Source organism: Pseudoliparis swirei, chromosome 18 (genome assembly GCF_029220125.1).
Source record: "Pseudoliparis swirei isolate HS2019 ecotype Mariana Trench chromosome 18, NWPU_hadal_v1, whole genome shotgun sequence".
Taxonomy (NCBI): Eukaryota; Metazoa; Chordata; class Actinopteri; order Perciformes; family Liparidae; genus Pseudoliparis; species Pseudoliparis swirei.
The window spans coordinates 11,560,268-11,587,215 of record NC_079405.1 but is presented as its reverse complement, the minus strand read 5'-3'; the positions used below and the strand labels follow the sequence as shown (position 1 = coordinate 11,587,215).

Here is a 26,948-nt window from a genome sequence, read left to right as displayed (position 1 = left end):
CATAGTAGAGAGAACACTGATCATGGGGACACTGACAACATGCTTAACTTATTTTTCAGACATTTTTAGGACTGAAGGGTGAACTGATGTGTGACTGATTCTGATAGCTCCCATAGAGGTAGAGTTAAAACTGCGTGCGATTCTAATTTAATCATCACCAGCATCCCTTAAGGATGGAACAGACTAGATATATTTTTTAAATCATAGAATGGTTGTTATAGGCAGGTGTACTGGAGAGGACGAGGGCGCCCTGGAATACATTAATTACTTAATTTCCTAAACCTGGAAAATGGGCCTTGATATGGGGCCAATAAATAAATGTGTAACCCGTTCTTTAATAATTAGGCCGACTTATTATGACATTCCTTACCCAAGCACAATGATGACGCTGTGAGTTCAGACAAGACATGGTTCTCCTGCATTGATTGACAGACGCAAGCATTTTTATTTTATTTCTCTTTTCTTCTAGAAGTTGACTGTTTATTAAGATTATTATTATTGAAAAGGACGGATTTAGGAATTCCATCCTATTTCAAAAGAGGGATAGAAGCACACAACAATCTATGTTGAGGACAGACTATTAAGAGGAGGGTCAGACAAGTACAGACTAATAGATCAGATAGCAGCAGGTTTAGAATCAGTGACCCCAGAGAATCATAAAAAATAATTTTTTGAAATCATAAATATGCTTGATAAATGAAAAGATGTAATCTTATTTGTGTTCCTTCCATAGTTGTGGTGATAGTAGATGGGGTTCAACGTCGACTGATTCGAAGAAGAGCCGCCACTCCTGTACACATAACTTGCGAGTGTTTGATCACACCCCATATAGTGCACACAGGCACACACTCAAGGTACAGAGTTACAAGACGCATCAGGTCCGACAACGGAACACATTTTAACAACAAACTGCTGGGGAAAGTTGATATGCACTGGGCATAACCTACAAGTTTGGGTCTATATATCACCCTCAGTCTCAAGGATTGGTCGAGAGAGCCAATCAAATGATTAAAAGGAAAATGTGCGAAGGCGCTTCCACTAGGTACTGATGACCATGAGAGCAGTACCAGGGGGGAAGACGTCACCAAGTGAGTTGTTAACAGGAAGAAGTATGCCAGAGCCACCCAGAGATGGAGGTCATATGCCACCTCTGGATGTCTGTAAAATTGAAATGTCAGAATACATAAAAGCTCTAATTTCTCTCTCACCAAAAGCTCTCTCAAACCAGGTTGTTCGAGCCCAGACGATCGAGCAGGAGGCAGCAGAGCCAACCAAAGTAAAAGTAGGTGACTGGGTCAGGGTCAGGGTTCACAAGAGGAAGTGGACTGAGCCTAGGTGGACTGGTCTGTACGAAGTGGAGGAGGTTACTTCACACATGGTCCAGGTCAAGGGTAAGGCAGAGGCACCTTGACACCACCTGACACATTGTGCCCCAGCCACCTGTCCAACAGGGACATTGACAGAAACACAATCAGATCTAAAGATGTTGATGCCACAGAGGTCGTTCCGTAGGTGTGTCGGGGATCCGGATAGCCCAGCTAGAAGGTCCCCCCGCAAACCACTATAGGAACAGCTGGAAGGCAGACAAACTGTTCTAATGGTCATGGGACTGACCCTTGCCATTATCGTAGGATTAGTCATGTGAGGTTTAGAGAAGAACCTGCCAAAAAGACATTATAATAGAAAAGATTAGGGAGAATATTGTTATTAATGTATGTTGCCTGAGAGTGACTGTATGTTAATATTATAGATTGAAGCCAGTTGAATTACATGAAGGAAAAGAAAAGTAGGAAAGACAGGCAATGAAAGGTTGCAAAGACAGGCAAAGAAAGGTTGGAAAGAAAGGAGACAGAAAGGAGACAAGAAGGAGACAGAGAGAGAGACAAATGAGAGAAGAATTAGACAGAAAAGAGAGAGAAATCGCAAGAAAAGAAGGCTCTTATTGTGAAAATACTTGGTTAAAGCGACTTGACCGGAAGTGACATTTTGACCGTGGGTTAGTGACATTTGACCCCTCCATTGTTCTAGCGGAACTTTGAACTCATCACTAGGTGTTAAAGGCTGGACTCACCTTTGAGTGAGGATTGGCTGATTTTGAGTCTAAGACTCTGGGGATTAGAGATAGCAGTCTCATCAACAGATATATCGATGCTGGAAGGCGGAGGAAGCAGAGGAGCCAATGAAGAAGCATCCTGAATGAGAAACTTCTAACAGAAAGAAGAGGTTTCAAACAGGATGTCCCCAACCACCACCAGAGGTTTGCAGGTGCTGAATGCTGAGACAACAAACGTGACAATGACCAGTGATGGCTGTGTTGAGTTCTCTCCACCTTCATGTTTATGAATCAAATGGAATTTGCTTCAGAAATAAGGAGGGAGGAGTAGAACTGAGATGCTGATATGCTGTTAAAAGGAGATCGCTAATGTACTGCAGCTGAAATTAGACTACATTGAAAAGGCTTAAACAAGACACTTGGCATTTCAAAAGAAACACACTCACCCACGCACACACACTTATACTCAATCACTCAGCCAATTGAAGCAGCTACCAAGAGTCGTCCTGGAACCATGAAGAAGCAACAGTCATGAAGAGACACCATAACTTACAGACCACAGTCGCCAGAGGCAATAAAGTAGCTGACCTCTCAGAGGAGAGAGCAGCAGCTGGGTTAAACAGATGACAGCCGCTGCCATACCGGGACTCCCGGAACTTGCATTGGAGGACATCAAGCTCATGCAGACAGAAGATCCAAAGACAGTGGTGAATTGTCTAAAGAAGAAACTGATACTGAGATATGGTGATAAAAGGAGAATCAGATCTGACAATGGCACACATTTTTGCAAACCAACACCTACAAGAAGTTGAGAAATATTTCTAGAGAGCACATTCACACGGAGCAGTCTATTGCCCAATCACAGGTGATAGTCGCGAGAGCTAATCAACAATTGAAGCAATTGAGACAATGATGGCTAAGTTATCCTCAAAGGAGGGAGAACATCTCTCCCATGAGTTATTGACATGAAGACCCATGCGGGGTCTACAGAGTTAGGAGACAGTCCTAGACTTGACATATTTCAGAGAATATTCTGAGAGAAAAAAAAAATTTAATAATAACTGACCAGATCTAAGTTTTTCTCCAAGTAGGTTGCTGAAGCCCACTAGGAGCCAGCTGATGAGTCATCAGTGGAACCAGGTGACTGGGTAAGACTCGAGGTTCACATGGGAAGTGGACTGAGCCCAGGTGGACAGGGTGTTTTGAAGTCATAGGACTTCACAGCGCCCTCCAGGTGAGAGGCTTCACCAAGAGGAGCACCGTATAACACATTGTACATTTGCAGATCAGCCGTCAAGAATCACAACCAGCCGCTGAATAGTTGCCTCATCAGGATAATTCTGACTAACAGATGTGAGGTCACTTCCACATTTCTGCCTGAGACATTAGAGCGAGAGTTAGGACTGCAACATAGGAAGATGTGTGCAGACAACATTGACTCTCACTGCTCACCGTCTCCTGTCATTAATGGCACCTCGATGTGCAAAGGTTTTGTTTTTCCCATAAGCTGTTTTAGGGTTCGAGCACGAGAGAGGAGGGTGCTGGACGAATACCTGCCTGCTATCAGATCCTAGTAGGATTTGAATATTTCTATGCCCTAGTCAAGGGCCACAGATAGGATCAATTGCATTTATCATAACCAGTAAAGATAAATAAAGTTAGATTGGATTGGATAAGTAATTAAGACTCTGTTGGACGACGGATGGCCATTTAATAGATGATTCCTCCCACACGGGTGAGAAGCTGTTCCTCCGACTCAGTTAAAGATTGCGAATTCAAGCCTAGAAAGTATTAGATACTTATTAAATATAGAAATTAAAATAAAATTTTTCATAGTCAAGTGTCACATTCTGTATAGAGCCGGCCTAGTGGCCGCTGTGTTGTGTTGTGTTTTCTCATTCTCTTCAACAGCTACACCTGACGCCCAGCATCGACCTCCATCGTGTGCTGACTGCCTGCTGTGAGGACCTGCCATGAGGAGCTGCCCACAGGAGCATCGGACACCATCATCACCCGGCTGAGAGACTGAGGAGCCAATGAAGAGCACGCCTACCACCCACGATGCTGCACATGGGAGTCATGTCGAATCCAGGGCCCATGCGACACCAGCGGAAGAAGAACAACAAGCCTGACCAGGACGATCCAGACGAAATCAAGTTCGAGACCACCGGATAAAGACCCCATCGACAGCCGGAGGAGACGCTGACGCAGAGGACCAGAGGAGCAGAGGACCAGAGGAGCAGAGGACCAGAGGACCAGAAGGACTTCCAGGACCCAGACCAGGATAAAGCAGATGAGTTGCAGCGGGGACCGGATCGTCAACTGGTTATCAGGATGCCAACCTGCTACTCACCAGCCGCTAGGATGCAAGACCCCCCCCCCTGCCTGACCACTCTCAATTTCACCTCTTTCCTTTGACACCTGCACACTACAGATTTAACGCACACAGACCTACTGACTTCCCTAGGATGGAAGATCTAAGAGGGTGGATCGGAGTACCAAATGACAGAAACCACGCCCCTGTTCCCATCCCTAACAGAGAGAGACTCTCTCCCCGAGAAATAGGTATTTTACAGGTCTTATGGGACCTTAATCTAGGCAACGAAAGATTATATTTCAGGAGACTTATTCACATCAAATGGCAGAGCTAAAACAGGACGAGGAGGCCAGGCCATGACAAGATCTGGCATAAAGAGGGAAATAAATATTCCCTGAGGAAGGGTTCACATCCAGCGGATGTGAAAAGAGGGATTGTTAAAGAATATATATTATAGTTTAGCATAGCTTAGTATTGTTTGCATATAGATTATGTGTAAAATGGAAAACACTGAATGGAAGTTAAAATCTCCAGCGGAGCACTCTGGTGCCTGACTGATCTAAAGAAAGATAACAGTGACACTTGGTGATTCCGGAGGTGATCACATACAAAGAGCTCTCTATACTCTCATAGACAACTGAGGGTCCAGATGCGGCCATTATTCTCCTTCTTAGACAAGTTAAGCCCTTTCTGTCTCTCCACACTGACCCCCCCTTCACCGATCCCCCTCACACGCACACACTGACACGTGGGAAGAAGCCCCCCCGGTGTGCGAACGACCTTCGGAGAGAATCCAGGCCCCATCCCTGAAGAGATAAGGCCCGAAGGAAGTCTTCTTACCAGACAGGGGACATTATATCAACACATCTGTCCTCTCCTTCACCCCTTCTAGTTTACATATATTCATGAGCTGGCCACAACATCCAATGAAGGGACGGCAGAGGCGGGAGCTGGCAACAAGAACCAATGAGAAGACACCGCCCCCTTATCTCCTGACGGATCAGAACTGTGCCTTTCGGCTATTTAAAATGGCCGCAGACTCTAAGTCGTGGTCTTTTTCTCCGGTGCCGAGGCCATCGGTCAGAGCTCTGGAGAAGGGTCCACAAATGATTGTCCACCTGTATCCTGATTTCTGAATAAAACGCTAATAGATGTAACGTAGAAGTCTACCGCTCTTTCTTCCAGTGAGTCCTGTCCAGGTGGTGTGATGCTGTCCAAAACCAACATGTGCGATGCACCACTGTGTGTAGTTTCATGTGTGTGCGATGCACCACTGTGTGTAGTTTCATGTGTGCGATGCACCACTGTGTGTAGTTTCATGTGTGTGTGATGCATCAGTGTGTCTAGTTTCATGTGTGTGCGATGCAACACTGTGTGTAGTTTCATGTGTGCGATGCACCACTGTGTGTAGTTTCATGTGTGTGCGATGCACCACTTTGTGTAGTTTCATGTGCGTGCGATGCAACACTGTGTGTAGTTTCATGTGTGTGCGATGCACCACTGTGTGTAGTTTCATGTGTGCGATGCACCACTGTGTGTAGTTTCATGTGTGTGATGCAACACTGTGTGTAGTTTCATGTCACAGTTCAGCTCCACACCCTCCTCACTCTTCACTCCCACCTCGTCAGTCTCATTCCCTTCACCTGGTCATCACGCCCGTCTCACCTGTTGCTCATTCCCTCATTAGTCCCTGACTACTTGGGTTTCCTCACTTGCACTTGTCCTCTGCCAGATTGTTTTGTGTTTTTCCCGACCAAGCCCTCGAGTGTTCCATAGTGTGTTTATATATTTCTGCCTGTTCCTGATGATATTCTGATTGAAGGACCGTTCTCTTCAGCTTTGTCTCCTGAGTCGTGGTGTTGGGTTCATACTAACTGCCCCGTGGCAGTTTCATGTGTTTGATGCACCACTGTGTAGTTTCATGTGTGTAGAATGCACCACTGTGTAGTTTCATGTGTTTGTGATGCTGTAGTTTTGTGCGACCATACCGTCTTTTTGTCGTGACAACGCTTGGAGCATCGTGTTTAATTTTAGAGGGAGAGAGAGACAGAGAGGAAACAGGAAAAGCTAATCCACCGATTGGCGCTTTGCCTAAGAGGAAGATTCACCAACACAAAGTTTCAAGTTGCAATGTCCAGCTTGATAAAAAGGCAAAAATGGAAGAGACAACTAATAAATTATGCATTTACAGAGGTAGCCATTACTCCATTCAAAGCATTACAGAAAGTGCTTTTGGCAGCGATCTGAGGAGAGGATTTTGTTGTGACTTGTTTTACTATAATTTGTCGCTGATTGTCAGACTTTTATTTAAAGTTAGAGAGACATTTTTCCCCCAGAAACTGTTGACCACAAAAAATGACAGTCCAGCACTAAATGAATGATAGTGTTTCTGTTTTATCTGCCTGATGTGTAAATAATTAACTTCCTGTTGATACAGCACCTTATCAACTTTTCGAAGGCCAAAATATGTGAAACATTTGAGTGATGCTCTGATCCCAATCCCAACAATAAACGTTAATCTCTTGGATGAGAGTAGCCAGCGGCTCAGCAGACTAAGGAACATATTGAGCTCTATCTTTGAAGAAATGGGCACACATATTTTATTGTAATTTTGCTGTTCATGGACACAAGTGTGTTGTTGGCACAGTTTTGTGCAATCTGAAGGTGCGGCTGGAGCAAGATGAATACTTCACATTGCTTGTAGGAGGAATTGACTAATAGCTGAGACGGGCACCAACAAGGTCAGATGATTAGAAGCAGAAGACATTTTCTTAATGAGTCGAGAGGAGAGTCCAGTTGGCTTTGACACAAAGAAAACCCCAAAGCACAAATGGACAGCACTCCAAATATACCTCCAAGCATGATGATGTTGCTTTTATGAATTAGATGTGTGTAAACTAAATCAATCCACTCCTCAATCACAGTAAACATGAAGATTCACATGCATTTAAACGTAATCTTGCTTGTCGCTGCTACGAACAAAGTTCCCCGTGGGGATTAATATAGTATCTTTCTATCTATCTATCTATACTAGATTAAATGGATTTATCAGATTTTACCAGCAACCAATCTTTGTAAATTGCTTTGCACAAGTGAGTTTGTTTTCAGCTTCAGAGCAAAATCACTAAACAAATTAAAACTGCCAAAATGAGAAGTTATTGTTCATTCATTTGAATCACCGGCTTTTAACCTGCACAAAAACAATGTCTCTGATGTTGCAATTTGAAGTTATCACCCGTGTTATATCCCTGTTTTCACCTCATTTCACAACTACCAAAACCAAAACTCTCAAGCATCCTTTGCTGCCAAGTCTAAAATCATACTGCAAAGTAAACTATATCAATATACTGATAACATGATGAAAGCTTTGGCATTTACTTCTCCGTTCCAACAGAACCTATCAATCCAATGTCATTCCTGGATAGTGTCTGTAAGCCAGGCTATAAACTAACCTGTTCATTTTACACTTGATTCCTTAATGGCGGTTTGAAACCGTCCTCCAGCACACCAAGAGGGGTCTCACCAATAACTGTTTATTTAAAGGGACAGGGTTTAAATATGGATGTTGTGTCGAAAACAAGCTTTTAAAGTAGGCATACATTAGCATGACAATGTATGCAACAATTAATTGTCAAGTTTAATTAAAAAAGTGTCAATAAGCATGGAGTAGTGATAAAGCAGAAAGGCCTTTGACATGAATCTGCTGGTGGCAAAATAAATAAACAAACTATTCCTTAAACTTTTTTTGTTCATGAATTTGTCCACAACCTGCTAACCTGAGTAACAGCCATCGTACCTAATGTTGAAATTCTGAAATGTATATATTTAGAATTTTTGTACAGGGATTGTATTCTTGAGCAGAAAAACAATATAGCGCAAGCCGTTGGGCGACTGTCTTTTTGTCCAGAGACAGGCTTTGTTATTATTTACTTCAGTTAAGATTATTTTCCGACACAGAAGTAATTTTACAGCTACAAAAAAAACCTTTAATGCAACACTGGAGTACAATGTTACAAAGGAGTTCAACGAAGGATTGCCCATTTTTAATAATAATTAATAATTTTTAGTAATATGAAAATAAAGATAAATTAAGCAGAACTTTGTGTTGCAGAAATATGTTTTTTTCTCCGTTCCAGACTAAGGGAGACGTCCCTCTACTATATCCTCACACAGCCAATTGTTGTTTACTGTTAATAAATGTTAAATATGGCTAATTTGTATTAAAAAAAACCTTGAAGAATTATATTATATAGTGTCGGTTACGATAATGATTAATAAATTAAACACGGACACATTGATTATTATTATTATTATTATTAACATGCTGACATGCCGCTTCAGGGAAATCTGTTTCAGAGCTCAAGAACCACTAAAGCAGAAGCTTGATTATCCATGGTTTCTTTTAACCTCGACTTGGGAACAGTTCAAATGTTATCTGTTATCTGTGGGGATTCGTAGGACAATCAGGAGTGAGAGGTTCAGTTAAACACTCCGGTACCATGCAAGATCAAGCAAGGCCTTGATTGCATGTGATTAATGTGTGTTGAAATTCATTCTAAAAAGATTCGGATGATGTGGGGGAAAAAATGACTCGATACGACTCAAATCTAGTCGAGCTGTCACCGAGTTGGCTCTCTGAACAGTGCCCTCGTTCGCTAGGCTTAAAAACTTGTGATAATGGAACCTGGATCTGATCTAATGTCATAATAACACTGAATAGAAATTAAACTGTGTCCTCCTCTATAAATCTCTATGGAAACACAAAACATCCTAAAGAAAGAACTTTAGCCCCTAAAGAAACGAAAATACAAATGTCGTAAATTTTTCTTTCTATCTTCTTCTTTATTTTATTTTTGTATGAGAACAAACAAAAACTTCCAATCTTTTTATATTTGAGCTTTGAGTCATCAGGATATTAAAGGATAATATTCAACAACCAAATGTTGCAATGCTCCTTTCCTTTTCCGCAACCGGCACATGTCATGGTTGCGTAGAGTCTCAGACACACATGTCATTCAATTCAATTCAGTTTATTTGTATAGCCCAATTTCACAAATTACATAGACATCCCTGCCCCAAAACCTCACATCGGACCAGAAAACTCCCAAATAACCCTCAGGGGGAAAAAGGGAAGAAACCTGCAGGAGAGCAACAGGAGGATCCCTCCTAGGATGGACAGATGCAATAGATGTAATGAATAGTTCATAGTAGGCATATTCCACGATGGAGACCTCCACGATCCATCAGGCAGAGTCATGAGCAGAATTCCACCCAGACGATCCATCAGGCAGATGGAAAGCAGAGTTAGTAACGTGTGATTGAGAGATGAAAATTCATCCTTAAGGAGAGAAAAAAGAGGAGATAGGTACTCAGTGCATCATGTGGTGACTCTTTTGCTGTAATCTAGTAATAACGTCATTTTGGAATTTTACACGAGTGATAGATCTCGGCTATTTTATGCGTTGGTGTTTTTCAGATTCATGTTCAGAATATATGCTATATGGCTAGCTAGTTAAAGGTAGCGCTTAGTTTGTCATCTAAGCAGTGGTATATGTGCTGGGTGTATGTTATTTTGCAGTCGGCATTGCATAAATCCCAATTAACAGCTGCTCAGTGATTCAAGCTTTCTTATTCCGACGATCTGACCCGTGTCAGCCACTTAGTTAAGGCTGTAATGCTTTTGGCTGCTGATAGTTGTTGGTTTTGTTTAAATATAATACAAACACCACAAGGATGTGTCTTCATAAAACTGTGATAGATAAGGCCTTCAAGGCTCAACTGTGCACAAGTAAAACACGAGTCAAGGGAATAGCTGAACAGAGCAGCAGCATTTTGGTGCACGCATATAGTGGAAGTATTTTCCTCTCTGACTTTCCTGCTCCTCTGTTTGAGTGTCTGTATCTGAAGAAGCCTCCGCCTCGCTCGCTGCCCCCCCCCCCCCTCCCCCATAGCACTCCCTCGCTTGACATTTCTCCACACCTCAATGTCCGTTCACTCTGTCTGCGCTCTCCCTCTCATCCTCCTGTCAGTCTCTAATGGCCGACTGTGTTAACGTGTGTGTGTGTGTGTGTGTGTGTGTGTGTGTGTGTGTGTGTATGTGCGTGTGTAGTTTATTTGTGAGATTGTTGAGCCATTGCATGGCGGAGTGCAGCAGCCTTGGGGCAGTCATGTGCCGCTGTGCACAGTTGGACGATGGAGACACGTGTCGCACTTCTTTCCAGTTACCATTCTGTCCTAACCTTTGTCTCTGTGTCTTCAACCCTCTGTCTCGTACACACGTATCTACTCAAGCAGACGCACACCAGTCCTCTCCATTTGTTCATCTTTTATGTCCTTCTGAGCCTTTTTTATGTTCTTTGTTGCTTTCTCAGCACCTTCATTTATTTCAATTTCACTCTCGGGTTTTCCAACCGAAAATATTTTTCCTACAAACTCCTCAATTCACTTTGGATTATCCTCCACTCCCACTTTACTAATGCCGAGTGACATCACAGACAGGAAGTGAAGCCTCCTTTCTTCACTTGTATATCTTCTATATCGCACATCCTGGCCTCTGCACGGAGATTATCATCCCCTCTGCCTCTCCTCAGTTTCCTCTCCTCTCACCACGAAAGGCTGAAATGTAATTATTCCTCTGGCATACTTATTGGCCCCGAGATATTGATGCTAATATGCTGTGTTCACTTCTGTTTAGAAGCCATGGGCTTCAACAAATAAATTGTATTTTTCCATTCCAGCATCTGTTTCTTCGGGGTTGTTTTTCACTTATGTGGAATCATCTCACAATAACAAAGCAGATATTTATATTTATTTCATGCCAAAGCAAAATAGCTATACTTTCATTTCAAGAGTGCAAATAAAAGACTTTAAATACTTTTGACAAAAAACAACGCTTTGCGTGTCAGCATTTGTGTTACACCAATGTAGGGGAGAAAGGACTCCAGACACATCTTACAACATCTGTTTCCCCCCCTTTTTAATAATTTTAAATGACGTGTGCATTTTAATAAATATGTGGGCCTCTTGACGATGAATACCTCATTCCACTAGCCTCTGCTAAATAAACACTAGTAAAACAAAATCATGTAAATGTCCCAGGGGATAAACCTAGACGAATTCTCCTCAAACTTGTGGCAATTGAATTGCCTTGTTAATCATCAAAGATGCAAAGGTGCAGGATCCGAGATTGGGTCCATTTTATATGCCTCAAAACACTCAAAATGTTGATGGCGAGCAGGCAGCTTGTAGCTAACGGTGTTAACAGCGCTAACAGTGTAAAAAACACTGAACATGCTCACAGATCTAAGTGTGTGTTTTACACAAGACGAAGAGAATATATCACTCCAGTGATGGCCTCTCTTGGCTGCCTGCATCCTTTAGAGGTGAAGAACCCTCCCCATCCGGTGGACCACCATGGGAGCTTGTTTCAGTAAAACATACGTGCAGTAGGTACTTAACAGGGAGAGACATCATCTTTTTAAAAGATAATCTTGCAAGTCAAGAAGGTCGTAGTTTGTCGTAAGACTGGGAAATACATTATTAGAAGGTCTACACGCTCTAGGCTACCTAGCTAGCTAGTGTTGGTTACGTAGAATAGGAGAGACGGTTGACGTAGATTACTTCACGGTTTCACACAAAACTAAATGTGACTACAAAAAAACCTACAAGGGTTGACACTTAAGACCCACTGGGCTGAGAAGGATGAGTATGATGATGAGAAAAAGACTAACAGGCTGATGAGAGAGATGATCTCTAAGGGACAGTAAAACTCAAACCCCACAGCAGCTGTGCCACCTGTGAGCAAGAAGCTGGAAGCAGATGATGACCCAATCCAGCCTCTGCTAATTTAAAGTTCGAGGATTTGAGGATTCCTGCTGTGTTTTACGACAGCTTCTTCCCTATTCTTTACTCCTGCAAAGGCAGGAAACAGTCCTGTATAAACCGCAGCTCCCTGTTGGCAGCAACACCTCAATGTGGGTGTTTGAGACGAGCTCAGGAAGGAGGATATTTTCTAGTCACGACTCAGGCAGAGCACTCTGCACATGCACACACACACACAAACACAGACACACGTGTTTCGCTAAATGTTGACGTGTTGCTGCCATAAGTCTTTAAGCCATTTTAGAGAAGGGCTTGCTGTGACATGTCATGTGACTGCCTCTGAGGTTGTGTGCAATGCGAGCCAATGAATGGTTGACATACAGTACAGTAGGCTATATGCAGACGGCAGCCTTTAGCACAGTCAGTTGCTGCACACCCACCCACACAATCCAACACCTACAGTGCATGCACATTTGGAAACACACACAAACACGTACACATTCGTATCTACAGAAACCAGCCCGCACAATTATTTTTCAGGTTTAAAAATAACGAAAGAATATTTGACACATCCCTTGTTTTCTCCTAATCTGTTCAGACAAGCTGTAATTATTTTCTTCAGAGTAATTTAGGTGTAGTGACGTCCGCTCCCTGCGTCACATACACTTTAATCACTGAACCGTTGAAAAGGCCACTGTTTGCAGACGGGATGAATAGCCGAGACAAAGACTGTAAATGAGAACAAAATAGATTGTGAGTTGTGAAATAAAAAATACCTAAAAACCTTTATACAACATTATATACTTTATTATACTATCACTGACTTATATGTATATATATAAATATATGTACAGATATAATAGTAATACATATATATATATATATTATTATTATTAATATACTATACTACATATAGTTCACACAACATGGCTGCCATTGCACTACAGGGCTTCTTAGTGTGTGTGAGTATTTATCCTTGTGTGAGAATTGCCATGAAAGTGTGTGCATGTGTGTGTGAGTACGGCTTGGTTGTACGGCGAGTCAAGAGGAAGCGATCTCCCGCCTGGCCTTTGCAGTATGTTGTGTCTCCATATTGACAGTGTGACACTTAGACCGACAACAGGGCTGCACGTCATGAGCAAGCTATGCACCATGTGTGGTGTGTTCACGTATGAGAGGGAGAGAGAAACACACAGTGAATAAAAGATGCTTATTACGGTTTGTGTTTGTGCGCTGTTGAGGCACAATTTTCAGAACTAGGACAATTTGGAAAAGTGAATGCCTTTTAGTCAATTTGTTTCTTTGAAGGGTCACTTAGGATTAAGTCAATTAATTTAAATGGAATTGTAGCAATCAGTGGATTCGCTTGTGGAGGTTAAATAAATGACGTGGTGCTTTCATGCCACAAAGTATGCAGTGTTAAAGATTTTGATTTTATTGTAGGGCATGCGTTATGTCAAAGAACCTTGTAAGTGTAGTAGTGCAAATATGTGTGAGTGTGTGTTTGTGTTACTGGGCTGTATTTCTTGCCAACATGCACCACTGCACCTTACACCACATGGTCAAGTGAGTCATTTCAGACCTCAGAGAATTACTAATTGAAGCTTCGCTGCAGCTGGAAAAAGCCTGACTAGCGAATCCGGCGTCGCTGAATAGAAAGTCACAGCTAGTTCCACTTCCAACTTGCTTTTTTTCATAATATTTTGTATTCATACGAACAAACAGCTTCTTCACAATCTGGCATTTCAGTTTTGACGGCTTTTCGACAAACACGAAATTAGGCCAACGCTGCAGAACGAATTTCAGACGGATGCCGCTGCTGAATTCTCACCAGGATAAGTGTAGGGTCTGCAGTTCCCCCGTTGCTCTGTGATACCCTGCTGCAGAAAATGACCAAAAAACACTGTAGAACCAAGGTCAGAGCTGTCTCATTATCCAAACTACTTCATCTTTAACAAAACACTTTATCTGATTAATATCACAGTGTTCGAGTAACCCGTGCAGAACCTCACCTCTCAAACACCGTCAAAGCTTATCTTTTCATGCCACCTATGTCAGTGAGGTTTGGATGGTGTGAAGGTATACTTTGGGTCAACAGGCTGAGATTGAATGACAATATTGGAGTTGTTCATAATGCATCGACGATATGAATTTGTATTTAGTTTACTGGAGCAGCTGAAAGCCCACATTGTTATTTCAATAACTCAGTCCTGTAGAAAATTAATAAATTGTCTGTAGATAAACTTAATTTAAAAAAAACCTGTATTCATATGAGACATTTAAATATATTCACCAAATGTTTCCAGGGGACTGTAAATGTCTTAAACAATTTTATATTATATTGCCCCTCAGGACTTTATTGTGAATGGTGTAAATTAATGTGTTGACTATAGTGCTGCCATTGTGGTACCAAGTGTTCTGAGACAGTCTTTGGTAATGTACATGAATAAATAAGTAGGCAATAGGCGTAGGACATGTATTGTACTGTATCCGTCTTTATGTCGTAAAACAAGGTTCTGCTTGACATCCGATGTTTTGTGGGCAACACCACCAGCACTGAGCCGGGTCTCAGACTGGCTTTAAGCCTATCTGATCCTTTGATGGATCGGAGCCTCTTGTTTTATGGACTGAGAAAGTGGGAGGAAGCAGGAAGGGGAGAGAGCAACAGACACGAGGAGATAGTTAGTTACCAGGGGAGAAGAAGCCTGGAGCCATATTAGATGCAGCCTAGTGTGATCATCTTCACAATAAGTAGCTAATGGTTATGGATGGAAAATAGATTATGTCCTTCAGCTGAACCCATTTTCCCTCCATTTTCTCTCTTTTATGTCCGTCTCTCCCTTTCCAACCAGCTTCCTCCTCCACTACCTCTGTTCTCCTGTGTGAGCTCGCTCTCTTTTCCGCCCCATTATTCCCTACTTCCTCCATCTGTCAGACAGCCCTGATTCCCTGCTGACTTCCAAAACTAACAGTGCTTCACAGCGACCCTCGCCTAATGGAGGATAAACAAAGGCAGGCTGACTCTTCTCTCAGCTCACAGACAAAAGGAATACACCGAGAAGACATTGCTCTTTTTAAAAATTCGGTTAAGGGAATCCAAAGAGCCTCAGAATTAATTTGGGGAGCCCGTAGCCCTGTATTTAATCACACAGCAGACGTATAAGCCATTAGATGGGTGCTTCTTGAACTACAGTGCTCTGGGTACAAACAGATTTTGGCTCAAGGGAAAAAACCCTTGCTCAGTCAGCTGACTGCTTTGCACAACCTGAGCTGATCAAATTATACTTTCAGTGCAATTAAAGTGCAACTTAATGACATAAGCGACAAGACACAAGGAACACTGGGCCTCATGTAAGAACGATCAGTACGAGCAGATTTAGATACAAAAGGAGACACAATAATGTATAATATAGCTCATATATTTTAGCAATTAAGAGGGGAGAGTGGACAGTGACTGAAAGCAGTCGTCTGTGCAGTGCATATTTAGTCTCAGGTCCCAGCAGAATATAATGTAAAGTTAATGTAGCGAGCTAACGTTAAAATGTTAGCCGGCTAAAGATGGTAACTGAACTCATGATAACCAATTTGTATGTATTGTAATTACATTTGTGAAATGTAATTTTGAGGGCACCTTTTTTCAACATAATATCTGGTGAATATCTGTGCTTGCTAAAATATTGAAAACACAAGGGATTGAATAGTTCTGTCACTGTTAACCAGCTAAAAATACTAACTGAACTCATGATAACCATGTTGAGTGATTTCTGAGAATTTGTGGCATTCACCAATTTTCTTGTACCTTTTCTCTAACGTACGATACTCGAGGTACGGAAGTAATTCAATGCTCCAGACCTGCCGCACAGTCACGTTTCCACAGAAGGGTACAAAAGTAATTTCAACTGAAATTATTCATTCAAAGGAATTTGGAGTATATCATGATGGTCGAGTTTTTGTTTTCTTAAAAAAAAAGATGTAATAGCATATTTTGAGACAGCAATTTTGCACAAGAGAAAATTCTCTCAATCCAACAGCTGCATCAGGGTCGTTGTTGAAGGTGATGTCCGTCATCATCTTCTCCTCCAGCAACATCACCCACTGGAGACTGGAACATTCTCTCTTGTTATATCTCCCTTCTCTCACTCTTCATTTCTGTCACAGCACAGCGCTGCTCTTGTGACGCCTCTTTGACAGGTGTACTATTAATATTTTCCAATATCGCCAGTGACTCTTCTAAACTTGTTATCTTTTCATCCGGTCATTTTCAACAGCAAGACCTGAAAATCTACTGTCAATGTCTTTGTTTTAATTCTCGGGTGACATTTTTGTGATCACTCGGAACCTTTGTATGACGAATATTAAGAGTGTTAATGAGGCTAATAATAAACATTTAAATGAACAGGTGGTATTCGCCAGGGTCACACAAGCGTTTGATCAGTTAAGAGAGTTTGTTGAATCCAACTCTAAACCTCACAGAAAACAGGTAGAGAAGTTTGAGGATAAGAATGTATTTGCATGAGGCCCTTTTGCGTCTCAGTGCATATACACAATGTTGAATGGTAGCTTCAGTTTAGCAAATATCCAGGTATTATAGGGGAAATTTCACCAGTCATAGATATCTATGAATACATTTCGCTATCAATCCTTTGAGAGGAGTCAAGTACTGACTTCTGTTGGCCTCAGGGAAAGAGTGTTGCACTATGAGCGCTTTAAAATAAGCTGCAACTGCACAGAAATGACAACAACAATACAGTACATATGTGCCCGTTGGCCTATAGAAATTCAATGTTCGCATGTTTCCATGGCAACTAGGGCTGAAGGGATAGACCATGGTGTGTTCTAAATTAATTACAATTCACATTTCAAGCCTCTATTAGGTTGTCTCTCTCTCTTGGTACAAATGTTACTTCAATTTGTGAAATACATTTGAGGGCACCTTTTTTTCAACACAATACTATCTGTTAGAACCACAAGGGATGAACATTTCTGTCACTTAGCAACCAACACAGCAGTGGCTGTGAGCTGGAGGAATGTTAACAATGTATTGTATTGTGTCAAATCCACAAAATGTGTCTAATCGCCTACAACTAATTAGAAACATCAGATTTCTCTAAAGATTTAAAGAAATGAGGAAGGTTACTGACCGCTGCCATATTGGGTTCTAGGTTCAAGCTCACACCCAAACATAAACATTCATTCTTTGCGTGTGTAATTAGACATAATAATGTACAGGACTGTCTCAGAAAATTAGAATATTGTGATGAAGTTCTTTATTTTCTGTAATGCAATTAAAAAAACAAAAACGTCATGCATTCTGGATTCATTACAAATCAACTGAAATATTGCAAGCCTTTTATTCTGATTTATTGCTGATTATGGTTTACAGCTTAAGAAAACTCAAATATCCTATCTCTAAATATTAGAATATCATGAAAAAGTATACTAGTAGGGTATTAAACAAATCACTTGAATTGTCTAATTAACTCGAAACACCTGCAAGGGTTTCCTGAGCCTTGACAAACACTCAGCTGTTATAAATCTTTTTTTTTACTTGGTCTGAGGAAATATTAAAATTTTATGAGATAGGATTTTAGAGTTTTCTTAAGCTGTAAGCCATAATCAGCAATATTAAAAGAATAAAAGGCTTGCAATATTTCAGTTGATTTGTAATGAATCCAGAATGCATGACATTTTTGTTTTTTTAATTGCATTACAGAAAATAAAGAACTTTATCACAATATTCTAATTTTCTGAGACAGTCCTGTATAATACAGCTCATATATGTTAGCAATTAAGAGGGGAAAGTGGACAGTGACTGAAAGCAGTCGTCTGTGCAATGCATATTTAGTCTCAGGTCCCAGCAGAATATAATGTAAAGTTAATGTAGCGAGCTAACGTTAAAATGTTAGCCGGCTAAAGATGGTAACTGAACTCATGATAACCTATTTTTATGTTTTGTAATTAAATTTGTGAAATATATTTTTGAGGGCACCTTTTTTTCAACACAATATCTGTGCTCGCTAAAATATTAAAAACACAAGGGATTGAACATTTCTGACACTGTTAACCAGGTAAAATGAATTAGCAAACTATTTAATGTTAATTGTTTTGTTTATAATAATCAAACTATTCAAAGTTATTATGCAAAGTCTTCGCCAACTCTGAAACAGCTGGAGGGCGACAGCTCGACAGTTGTCTTCATCAAGCTCCCTGAGAAGCTGCTCTAACTTTCCGAGCTCCTAGAACGGGCTATTTGATGTGAACAAAATAATTGTAAGAATAAGTCAATAAAAAAGTACCCCAGCTGTTGTACACAAGATGCAGTCTCTAATGACCCAGATTAACAGGCCAAATAGTGTTTCTTTTCACTTGGACCACAACTAACCAGATACTGAGAAAACAATAGCATCATGTCGTCAATGCCGGACATGTGTTAGAAATGCCTATAAGCCTCACAGCAAGTCATCCCTCCTATGAATCCCATTAGGTAGAAATAAATAATTCACGCGTGTCAATATTAAAATGGCGGAGCGTTGTGAGGAGAAGAGTGGCTACAGCCTCGATCCATGGTGACTGGAGCTCTTTACAAATACAAAGTTTATTTTTCAAGTATTCTATTACTTAGAGTCTAGTACTTCTCACCCTGCATCCAATGGCTTAGCCAAGAATATTCTTATTTACACTGAACATCTAAATATATTTATGTGGTCCACTGTACTGTACTGGATGTAATTATCGGCCACTTTGCTCAGCCGTAATTAGAGTCAAGAAATTGGTAAATATTTTGGTCTGCATAATAACTCCTTTTCCTCTGCTGGTGATATTATCACAGCAAGTACCAACACAGACTTTCTCAGAAACACACACAGAGGCTCCTTTTCCTTATTCACAAGTAAAATGAAAGTGACAAAAATGCACGCCTGAGTCCGTCATGTCGGCTCAAATATAAGGATTATCATTATGAGACAACAAAGACACTAGTGTGAACTCACGGAGCAAGCCACCATGTTTCCACAGTAGCAAAGAAAGGACAAACCAAACATTGGCTTTAGGGTCATTTAAGTTTCAGTTTGTTGCAATCTGTGATCTTTAGTCTACATTTTAACCACAAGTTATCAATGTTGCTAAAAGTTCCAGTTCCTATTGGCTTTAATGCTACATAATGTTGATCACAATAGTTAGCCAGTCAGTTTTTGTAATGAGGGATTGATCAATTGTGTTCCTCTTGTTCAAAGAATATTTCATTTTCAGCAGGTGCACGTACAAGGTTATCCTTTTATTCATCGTGTATTTTAGCTGGTGATTCATATCAATGTCCTTAGTAGTGATGAATGCAAAGCAAATCTCCTGGCGAGCTAACAACTCAACCTTTTGGAGGAGCGACAGCCCGTCAAATGCGTAATTGTGAATTTATGAGTTTGTGAATGAGTTATATTAGTTGGTCAACCCTACTGTGTTAAAAAAAACACAGGTGGATATTCGTAACAATCCAATTTGGTGGTATTCCGCCTGCTTTGTTGCAAATAATACAAAGAGTTTGGAAAAACTATTTCAACTCATGATCAAGGACTTGCTAGCTGTTTCTGTGGTCTTTAATCCGGTCATTATGAGTAGATGAGGGTGACTCAGTTGCCAAGGAGATGAATGTGTTCCAGCAATGGTTCCATTTGGTGTTCAGTTGTCAGTAGCAACGAGCACAGTCTCCTGGCACAGCCCGACAGCAGTTTAGCCGACAGCTTTTGTAAGATCTGTGTCCCAAAAAAATATGGACTGACATCTTTTATCTACTTTACCAAATGCTCTTTTGGAGCTTATCTCTCAGCACTCTTTTTTTTTTTATCACTGCTGTTTTTTTATTATATATATATATATATACAGGACTGTCTCAGAAAATTAGAATATTGTGATAAAGTTCTTTATTTTCTGTAATGCAATTAAAAAAACAAAAATGTCATGCATTCTGGATTCATTACAAATCAACTGAAATATTGCAAGCCTTTTATTCTTTTAATATTGCTGATTATGGCTTACAGCTTAAGAAAACTCTAAAATCCTATCTCATAACATTTTAATATTTCCTCAGACCAAGTAAAAAAAAGATTTATAACAGCTGAGTGTTTGTCAAGGCTCAGGAAACCCTTGCAGGTATTTGAGTTAATTAGACAATTCAAGTGATTTGTTTAATACCCTACTAGTATACTTTTTCATGATATTCTAATATTTAGAGATAGGATATTTGAGTTTTCTTAAGCTGTAAGCCATAATCAGCAATAAATCAGAATAAAAGGCTTGCAATATTTCAGTTGATTTGTAATGAATCCAGAATGCATGACATTTTTGTTTTTTTAATTGCATTACAGAAAATAAAGAACTTCATCACAATATTCTAATTTTCTGAGACAGTCCTGTATATATATATATATATATATATATATATGTTTGTCTGTGATCGGTTTACAGCATTCCAAGATAGGAAATTTAAATGTGTGAATGTACAACTTTGATGTCTTAATTGTTACATTTATTAGCGTAACTTATGCAAAGAAAGTAAAAATAAACTGCAAACATCTATTTGTGGTAAAAATAAATAAATCACATCAATGCATATTTTCAACCATTTCACAATTATTCAAGAGGTTTTCCTGTTGCAATAGCAACAGCGGACTATTTCACCAGAGGTTGTGATGCTGATTGGTCTCGTTTATGGCCCTCTTAGGTATCTATGTGCCTCATGCATAGTAGCATGTTTATTGGGACTACAGATGAAAAATATCCTCTTGGCTAACTCTGGCACATTTACTGCAAAGTTTTTATCAATGTGCACTGTCCCTTATTAAATAAACCATTATAAAAAAATATTGTCAGAACATTTCAGAGAACTCAGGGTGGAAACCAGGCAAAAAACAATCAGCACTACTACTGACACCTTTTTTATTATTGTAAGAATAATGCTTCTCACTTGACCTATTGGGTTTTTTGTTTAAAGTTGTAAAGTCATGAGTTTGAACAAACTCTACTTTTATTGGGTCTCCTAAAATTTAAATATAGATTACATGGAAATATATTGTCTTATGATGGAGTGAAAAACATGTGTTGTATCTCACATTGATCCATCCACAGAGCTGCCCTCACAGGTCACCATCCTACTGAAGAGGCTATTGAAGAGAAGAGAATTGAACAATCTTTGTAAAATGTACACATGCTAAAATGTAAGGTTAAAAATGTTCATCTTTCATCTCTTAACATACTCGATTGCAGCCCAAGAGTGTTAAATGATATTAATGAGTAAAACATTTGGCCTGACTGCTTAAATAGTAGTGTAGGAGGTGTACTATTGACATATCCCTCCATTTAGACATATATTATGAGACATACTTGCCAAACATACACGGACAAATGTCTTTTCTGGAACCTGGAACACAGGCCCTGCCAATTATTTGGAGATTTTTTTTAATTTTCTTGAATAAATTCTGAGTATAATTGTTTTAAAGGGAGACAAACTAGTTTCATTCATTGGTGTACATTGGATGTCAAACCACCTTTGCTCTTTGTTAGCTTTGTTTCGTCATCATTCATTTAACCCTTATAGACTATACTGCTGCTCGTGGCTTCTTTGTTAGAGTGAGTGTGTTTTTAATGAAGCCTCTCAAGTCGTTTGGCTCTTTTAGTTTAACAGCCGAACAAGTAATTTAGTATATTTATAGAGATAGCACAGGCTGTGCTCTTCGAACTGTCATTACAACATGTCCTCCACAATGGAGCGCTTGAAGAGAAAAAAGCAAAGTCGTGAAAAAGCCAAAGGAAACAACGGGGGGATATTTCACTTCCAGTCACATATAAATTAGTTAAAAGGCTAACAGCTTTTCTTGACATAAATTAAATGGTTGTTCTTTAGTCTTAACAGGCCTTAGGGATAAGTCTAAAGCTGGTTATGAGTGTGTTGGTATTGACACCGCCAGTGCCACACATCTGTATTCCCTCTCTCCTGGTCTCCTGGGAGCAAACACGAGCCTTCTGTTTATCCAGGTGGTCCTCACAGAGACAACATTAAATACATACGCATAGGATATTAATTAAAACGCTAATCTTGAAAGCTGCCCAATGAGACCAGTGTATATATGTTTCCATACCTATAGGCCTATACAATAAGTGTTAAAAGACTCAAGAAAATAAGAAATAAATTATGTATTTTGTTATATGTAGTTTTGAATATAAATTGTATGTATATTTAATTTTCTAGAGAATAATGCCTTGGCCGATTTAATTGAATTTATGATGCCAATGTTTGAGTTTCAAATTTGAAACCAAATGCTGCGTGAACACAAAAAGCGTTGCAAATATTTTGCACGAGTAGATTACATGCAAGGTCAATGCACGGACGCGAATGGATGCGAATAAAGCAAATCTCTGCTGGGCGGCGCAAATGGTGCGAATAACGGCAATAGTGGGACCGTCCTGTGTGTGACTACCGATGATGCTGCTTTGAACCCAAACACAAGCAAACTGAGAGAAATGTCCATTCCAGTGGTAAATTGACATTGAAATAAACAGTGGGGGTAGTAATAAGCTACGTTTGCCATTTGTCAATGTCATATAAAGTTAAACATGAGAACAAATGCAATGTTTTTTCTTATCAGTCACGATCACTTTACCCAACACAAGATTTTAACTTTTAAAACCATTACTTTCTTTTTTTGAAATTACAAGGGTTAAAATGTTTAACCCTTGTCTGTGTAATCCCAATGGCTGAACAGGGCCACGGGGCTGGTAAACAGCTGAGAGGTATACAAGACATCAGAGGTTGAAACCAAGAAGACCCCATAAAGTCAACATGACATTGCCACCAACTGCAATAAGGTCAATTCTCTTCATGTATGTGGACCTGCAGCTGAGAACCACGATGCCACCGATGATTCCTAATAAGTGCCCTGAAAACTACAGTTCAAAAGTAAACTCGGTAAACCGAAACGAGGAACAGCAAATGTTTAATTCTGTGTGAAATTGAGTTTTCCGATTGTATATAATTAGATGACTGAAAATAGAAACAGAGCATGCAGGTACTTGTAATTAGTGTGTGTGTGTGTGCGTGCGTGTGAGAGATGGTGATGGAGATATACACGGCTCCACCTCCCCACCTGCTCTCACTGTGTACTCCTGTCTCTGTCGCTGATGGGGAAAATTAAAATGATGCACATGCACGAATACGAGTTTACAGACATGAACAAACCTAATCCCAACCCAAACCCTTTTTAGAAAAAAATCTCTCTTATTTTGTATTTCTAAGTTTGTGTGTTGTTATGCTTACTTAGTAAGAATAAGGGATTAAAATAAGTTGTATACACCCACATTCACTGTGAAGCGGTTGTAAATGTTTGTACTTGTTGGCTAATCGGTATGCTCTCAAACACCAACCCGTTAAATGTTGAACTTTGACTGCAGGGTGACATTCACCATCAATGCCTGCTTGTCTGTGCATCAACGTGCAGTCAAACCAACAAAACCTTCCGCTATGAAAATCAACAGCCCGAAATAATCTTCTCTGATGAGTACTTATGCAATTTAGGTAGCAAATCCGCTCACTGGTACTCGGGCACAAACTGCAGAGTGCATACTCAATAGATAAACGGAGAGAGATAGACAAAGGGAGAGCAAAAAGAGGCAACGAAAGAGATGCAGACGGATATAGAGAGCAAAGGAAAGAGAGCAGATGTGGCCTATGGGCAGAAACTGCTGAATCACCACGTCACTTCTCATTAATTCATCACATCAGGAACCTGGAGCACTTTCTCCAGAGCCATACACAGAGATACTGTCATGATAAAAAGCAGAGAGAAGGAAAGCAAAGAAAAAAAGAGGCGGAGAGAAACCCAGAAAGAGACAGAATGCTCGACAAACCAGAAGGAAAGTCACATAAACATCCCATAAAGGGAGATTCACAGATTCTCTCCCGCCATCTTCCTTAATCCTTCCCTCTGTGCTGATATCACCTTGAAAAGCCCTGGAGGGCACTCTCTCTATCATCTGTTACATAAGGTCTGCATGAGGCTTCTCAAACACACAAACACACACACACACACATTCCCATTCTGACTTGCATGCAAAATACTATTTCAACACGCTGCTTTATTGCTGCACTTCCGTCTTTTTTGTGGCCCAGTCAGAGTACACCTTCATTGCAACTCAGTCATTTTTTAAGAGAAAAACTATTTTGGTTCATTATGAAACTGTGGCGGGGCTACATCTTGGTAATTAATGGTAAACATTGCTCCTTCTTGTTACAAGTTTGCAAGCAGTTTCCAGCAGTGCAGATGGATCAGACGATTTTGAACGGGTTCTCGATTTCACCCCTAAGTGTTGGTGTAAAATATCCCTGATTGGAGTCTTAGATGACATTTGGTCTGGTACTCAGTGTTATGAGGGTACGTTGTGATTGCTTCATAAGAACTTTGTATATATCAAATGTGTTTCTCACAATGAAAGGTGTATTTAAGTTGGGTAAGTAGACCAATCACAATAACATTTCTCAAACGGCTGGTAAAGTTTCTAGATAATGCAAGAAACTTATAGTAGTGTTTAATTAATGTAACGTTAAGAAGTAATTATAGTTGTTCCATCCAACTGATGGCATCTTCAATATCAGAAATTAAAGTGCTGCTCCTCTGAGCTTTGTGATTTCATAAAAAATGACATGAATGATAGAGGTTTCACAATGATGAGGTTCATCAAGTTAAAGTCTGGCTTCAGGCTGACGCTATCCGTCAGAAACTTGTGAGACACCATCAATGTCAAAGAGACAAGTTTACTCATTTGTGATTGATTAGACAATAGCCTTGGTGAGAACCACGTACAGAATCTTATGGGTGCATTTCTGTTGATATAAGTAATATCCCTAAGAGTCGCAGACATCGCTCTTTACGGAGTGTAAAATCTATAACATTCAGCAGAATACCTTTCTGGCTCATAGAGACCGAGACATGGAAGACATTTTTCAAGAACCTAAAAAAATATGTTGATATCAGCTACCTCTCCACAATATGTTCACTTGGCACTCATTTGTATTGGAACATTTTATGCATAATGTACACGCCTCACAAATGAGGAGTAATTAGATCTCCCCTTTGGAAAACCACAGTTCTTCATAAAAGTCAAACCACAATGTTAATGGTGGTTACAAGTCACTTAAAATGACTGTTGCAGGCCTTAAGGGGTTCAGTAACGTCAGGCTACATTTATTTTAAAGGGACAACTATTTGGCTGGAAAAAGGCTGCTAATTATAGAGGAATAAGCTCTCGCATGTTTCATCTAGCTATGTCATTAAGTGGAACTTTCCCTGTAAACACAAACCTCTCTTTATCGGTTTCCGCTCAGATTGAACAGTTTCCGATTCAACTGACCAGAGTCTGAAAACACATTATTATATCCGGATATATAATCCTGATGGATACATGTTTATTAAGGAAAGCCAAGCATTCAAGCGCTCTGTTCCTGAATGTGAGCTGCAGTGTCTCACATTCAGGCGTTACGATGGTTGCAGCCATCCAATCATAAATCACCAAAACATTCACAGCAAGAGACACAGGATTTCCATAATGCAGAGCTGCCAGTCACATTCAGAAAGTTCAAAACAATCTCATGCATCCCTCCACACACATGCATAATGCACCGTTAAAGAAATAATCCTGTTCTGATTGTGTTGGAAGTAATATTATACTATAATAATATTAATTTAGTCAGTGTCTGTAACTCTACTTAGTTAATGGTAAATAGCACCGTCATTTATTTTCTTAGCATAAACCAGTAATTCAGACAGGACTATAGATAACAAGTAGCATTTTTATATTTTATTTCAAGAGAAGGATTTGTGCCACAATGAGACACTAAAATCTCTGCATGAGTCATCTGTGATGGCAAAATCCCAAAGATCGTGGTTTTCTGGGAACTAAAACATAAAATGTATTTATAGGTCTTTCAAGTCTGTCTGCAACGACCAAGATGCATTACCAGACGAAATCGAGTCAGCTTCCAATATCTTTATATAGCTAATACATCCCCAAACACATGCAAAGTTAAACTAATCTCAACTCAAGGCCATATTTGTGCTTGTTCTGGAGGTTTTGATCATATCACATAGTCTTCATCATCAGAATGGGTTTGCTCAGTTGTCATTAAACTCATTGATGTCCAAACTCTTCATGATTCTGAGTCCCTTCAGGACTTCACGTCCTTGTTGGCTTAAAAGCTGAAAAGCCACTTGACCGTGGAAGCAGCAACAATTTGTTTTGCTCTGCATTTGATCATATTACAAGAGTTTGGTGAGCCACAGTAAACATGACAACATTACAGAACGTCCATTCAATTTCAGAAGGTCACTTCATCTCATCGCCATCCAATACAGGGCTGAGAAGATGAGATTACAGTGAGATAATGACAGCAATAAGCAGCTGTAAAAACCCATTATCAACATCCACACAGAAAACCATTATAGTCTGAAAATATGATTTGCAGAAACAGAACAGCGAGTGGGATCGCAACTGTCTTACAGATCCAAGGGCTTATATTCCACGTGTGGTCATGATATTTTATTCAGAGCTACATGCTTTTTATATGCCACTTCATGATATATGAGCTACTAGCATTAGGATATTATATCTTGTGAGATCATTTATGCTGTCAAGGGATGAAAACACACTTGTTCATAGCTCTCTAACACTCACTCACAGACCTTAGAATATGCACATGGCGTCATAAAGGTTCACATG

The 26,948-nt window shown here is 40.1% G+C and overlaps 1 protein-coding gene across 2 annotated transcripts in view; it reads right to left on the bottom strand.

Moving 5' to 3' along the window:
* The window catches only part of syn2b (synapsin IIb), a 96,558-nt gene that overhangs the window by 68,716 nt on the left and 894 nt on the right, over nt 1-26,948 (bottom strand). The gene's annotated exons all lie outside the window — the stretch shown is intronic.